The sequence below is a fragment of the Bos javanicus genome, chromosome 6 (genome assembly GCF_032452875.1).
Source record: "Bos javanicus breed banteng chromosome 6, ARS-OSU_banteng_1.0, whole genome shotgun sequence".
Lineage (NCBI taxonomy): Eukaryota > Metazoa > Chordata > Mammalia > Artiodactyla > Bovidae > Bos > Bos javanicus.
The window spans coordinates 14096718-14101537 of record NC_083873.1 but is presented as its reverse complement, the minus strand read 5'-3'; the positions used below and the strand labels follow the sequence as shown (position 1 = coordinate 14101537).

Below are 4820 nucleotides of genomic sequence, written 5' to 3'. Positions count from 1 at the left end.
CTGGTGATGTCCGTGTGTAGAGTCTTCTCTTGTGTTGTTGGAAGAGGGTGTTTGCTATGACCAGTGCATTTTCTTGGCAAAACTCTATTCGTCTTTGCCCTGCTTCATTCCGTATTCCAAGGCCAAATTTGCCTGTTACTTCAGGTGTTTCTTGACTTCCTACTTTTGCATTCCAGTCCCCTATAATGAAAAGGACATCTTTTTTGGGTGTTAGTTCTAAAAGGTCTTGTAGGTCTTCATAGAACCGTTCAACTTCAGCTTCTTCAGCGTTACTGGTTGGGGCATAGACTTGGATTACTGTGATATTGAATGGTTTATTGAAAAGCAGAGACATTACTTCACCAACAAACGTTCGTCTAGTCAAGGCTATGGTTTTTCCTGTGGTCATGTATGGATGTGAGAGTCAGACTGTGAAGAAAGCTGAGCACTGAATTGATGCTTTTGAACTGTGGTGTTTGAGAAGACTCTTGAGAGTCCCTTGGACTGCAAGGAGATCCAACCAGTACATTCTGAAGATCAGCCCTGGGATTTCTTTGGAAGGAATGATGCTGAAGCTGAAACTCCAGTACTTTGGCCACCTCATGTGAAGAGTTGACTTATTGGAAAAGACTGATGCTGGGAGGGATTGCGGGTAGGAGGAAAAGGGGACGACAGAGGATGAGATGGCTGGATGGCATCACTGACTCGATGGACATGAGTCTGAGTGAACTCTGGGAGTTGGTGATGGACAGGGAGGTCTGGCGTGCTGCGATTCATGGGGTTGCAAAGAGTGGGACACGACTGAGTGACTGAAATGAACTAAACTGAACTGAAGATTTAGTTAAGACATGCATTTAAAGCTTTTTATCACCAGTGTGCTCTGACAATAACAATTTCTCTGTAATGTGATCTCTGTCAGATCAAAGTTTCCAAGTGTCTTTACAAAACCATATGTATCCATCTATCCAAGGAGTTCTTTCCTATGACAAAAGTTTGCCTTTCAGATATGTCACAATCATTAACCATGACTCAAAAGAACTTTGCGTGGACACCTCCATCAAACTGACTGTTGTTTACAAGGCCCTGGAAACGGGCTAGTTTCTCACAGCCTTTACTTCAGTACTGTCTATCACACAAGAGAGTAAATACATAAATTCCTTTTGTTTCAAGTGTTACAAGGGACAAAAGAACTCAAATAGTCCCTAAGATATTCTCTTAACTGAGCATTTTCCAGTGATATCCTATGGCCCTCACTGGTTGACATTTCCTTATAAAACACTCCTAATACAGATGTCTGTATCCAATGTAATGACTTACATGGGCTTAAGCTGAGAACTGCTTTGAAAGCCAGGGTTTTGTCTTATTATTCTCTGTATCTGTGGTACCTGAGGCAACCAGTAGGTAGCAATTTCTGATTTTCATTTCAGCTTTACAAATTAGAAGCATGTCCTCTGAATGTAGAATAACATTCATTGTTCCAATGACTATGCTTATAATATAAAAATGGAACTATTTTTTTAAAAACAGAGTTTAGTAAATTACATTTTTAGAAAAGTTTTTGTAAAGTAAATGACACATAAGAATCCATCCTCAGTGGCTTTCTCTCACTCATATAGATGGTTAGCTTCTGCAAAGCCTGATGAGTCACCGGCCTGGCATGAACTTCATAAAGCATGGGTAGCTATCATCTGTAAATAGACTGCACTTCCCCATAATTAATTTCCCTAATATTAATGAAAGTTTTGCTGTTCTGCATGTTTATTACCAAACAGGTTTAAAATGTCAGCCTTAATTGATTTTCTACCTAACTCATTTTATAGCAGGTTTTTTTGCCTCCAGAAAGATTATCATCAATTCAACCAAGATGAACAGCAGTAAATAAATAAAAGAAAGAAGACTGATATGGATAAGCTTAAACAAAACTGCCAAGGACAACAAGTCAGAAATGTAAATGACACTTTAGTTGCCTTCCTTTTCTGTTTCTCTGCCCACTTCTCTCCTTTCTCCAAAGGTGTCTCTGAAGCATTATAAATAGAAAAATGCAGTGATGCCCTGATTCTTGCTCTTCTGGAGCTTGAGCATGAATCGCAGTTGTGCAAATTTTTAATATGCTTCATCTGAGAGATTAGCTAAAGCAGAGATGTAAAATCTTTAAATAATATTTTTAGGAAAAATAAAGGTAGAATTTTGTGTAAAATTTTGTGTGCAAAGAGTCGGATACAACTGAGCGACAGAACTGAAACAAAAGGTAGAATTTAACCATCTAAATTAGTTACAAAATTAGTGAGATTATTTGCTATTTTTCTTCATATTCTTTAATCAACAACATGACAGTTGACTATAAATATGCAGGCTACTTTTGACAAAATGCAGAATAAAAAATAAAATAAATACTAGAATGAAAATCTAGTTCTACTTGAAACATGAAGTATTTATTTGAGAAATCCTCTTGCTGAATTTACCACAATTTAATGAAAATTGTGAAATATACTAGTTTGCCTTTGACATGTTTTCCAATTCAAGAAAGATTCTGCTCCTGTTTTTATTTCCCTTTGATCTTTTGCTCCCTTTAAGACAAAATTTTATGTTTTCCTATAACTGAAATAGTATATGTTCTTTAGAAAAAATTTTACATGTGCTGCTGCTGCTAAGTTGCTTCAGTCATGTCTGACTCTGTGCGACCCCATAGATGGCAGCCCACCAGGCTTCCTGTCCCTGGGATTCTCCAGGCAAGAACACTGGAGTGGGCTGCCATTTCCTTCTCCAATGCATGAAAGTGAAAAGTGAAAGTGAAGTCACTCAGTTGTGTCCGACTCTTAGCGACCCCATGGACTGCAGCCTACCAGGCTCCTCCGTCTGTGGGATTTTCCAGGCAAGAGTACTGGAGTGGGGTGCCATTGCCTTCTCTGTACATGTGCTATGTATCTCTATAGTATCTTTTACCAATTATATTGACACATTTATTTGACTCCTCCCCAGAATACAAATCCTTCCATTCAGAACAGAAACTCTGAGCCCCAGTGCCTTAAACAGTAAACAGCACATGTTACAAGTACAAAATATGTTCTTTGTTAAAGTAAGCAAATAAAAAATTTCCACAAATTTACCACTATGAATTATTTACTTATATTTTCTGTTATTTCTTTCAAAATTTTTTACTCTGTTCTTTCTGGATCATTTTCCTAAGTTGGAAAATAATTCTAAAAAATTTTTGACAAGAGAACTCATATTTAAAAACCCTCAAGAGTCAAACAAATAAATCTCAAGTGGTAGAAATGAAGGTCCTATAAAAGGAAGATATTCCAAAAAACCAGAGGACTTACTATCATTTCTAAAATTGTGACACCCACTCCTCCACTTCCTTGTAATATTAACCCTCTGCTGCTAAGGTAAGGAGCCAAGATTTTCACTATAAGAGAAAAGTGATACAATATATAATTCAGAAAGGTAAGAAAAAGTCATATAATATTAAATGTGAATTGGAAGTATCAGTATGAACTCAAGACTTTTTATGTGTTTTCTATCTTTATTACTGGATGAATGTAGAAACTATGACATCTCTTAACAATGAGGACATTTTGTGCCCATATTTTGTATCATAAGCACCATTCTCCATTAAAGGAAACCAAAGAAACTTGGAGAAATGCAACCAGGAAAAAGTCAGGGAAAAAACAAAGTGGAATCTGAGAAATCTTGCTGCACTAGTAAAGAAATAAAAGTGCTCAAAGACTAGTGGAGTTGGATTAGTTATCTGTAGCTGTAAAACAAATCACAAACTTAGAGCCTTAAAACAATATGTATTATCGCCCAGCCTTAAAATTTAAGTCTTAAAAAAAAAAAAAAAGTTAAGCCTTAAAACAATACATATTATCTCCCAGCATTGTGGGTCAGAAATATGCAGGTGGCTTAGGGGGTCTTCAGACTCAGGGTCTCTCACAAGGCTACTATGAAGTTGTCAGCCAGGCTCAACCCAAGATGAGTCCTCTTGGGTTCATCTAGGAGAGGACTTACTTCTAAACTCACGCATGTGGCTGTTGACAATATTTGTTTTCTCATGGGCTGTTTTAATGAAAGCTTAAGTTCCTTGCTGGCTGTTGATCAGAAGTTTCCCTCAATTTCTAGCCATGTAGGCGTCCTCATAGGGAAACTAACAACAGTGCGTCTGGCTTCCATTAGTGTTAGCAAACAAGAGAGTCAGAACGGATACCAAGACAGAAGCCACAGGCTTTTCATAACCTAACCTCAGACATGATGGACCACCACATTTGCTCTACCCTATTTGTTAGAAGTGAGTCATTAGGTCCAACCACACTAAAGGGAAAAGATTATACAAGGGTATGAATATTAGAAAGCAAGGATCTTTGGGAGCCATTCTAATGGCTTTCTATCACACAGATCATGCCAGAGATCAAAGGAACAAGTCTGAATGTGTTCCAACTGAATTGGCTATTGAGGACAATTTGAACACCAATGATAACAACTATAATAATGTATTATGATGCAATGAATTTTTTTTTAATACTATGAGTCTATAGCTATTAGAAAAAGTGGAGGAAACATTTTAAGTGAGGGAGATGTATTACTTGGAGTCAGATTGATATTTTAATTGAAAATTTATACTTTAAAAAAAACTCAAATTATTTTTCACAAATCTATACTTCATCCAGTCTCTATGAAAAATTTACACATATATTTGATCCAATAAAAATTTCAGTTCATCTCTAAAAAAAAAAAAAAAACAAAAAAGAAAAGATGGAAAGTAGAAGGGAAAAACAGTCTTATGCAGAAGAAATGATATAATTAGAAAATCACCATTTTGTAAGCCCTGATCCCAAAATAAT

The 4820-nt window shown here is 36.6% G+C and overlaps 1 long non-coding RNA gene across 1 annotated transcript; it reads left to right on the top strand.

The window, feature by feature from the left end:
- The first annotated feature begins 383 nt into the window (after positions 1-383).
- On the top strand, positions 384-3165 carry LOC133250060 (uncharacterized). Its single transcript, XR_009737215.1, has 4 exons — positions 384-1120; positions 1596-1656; positions 1800-1926; positions 2959-3165. It is a non-coding gene; the product is annotated as an uncharacterized LOC133250060 (long non-coding RNA).
- Positions 3166-4820: the final 1655 nt, after the last annotated feature.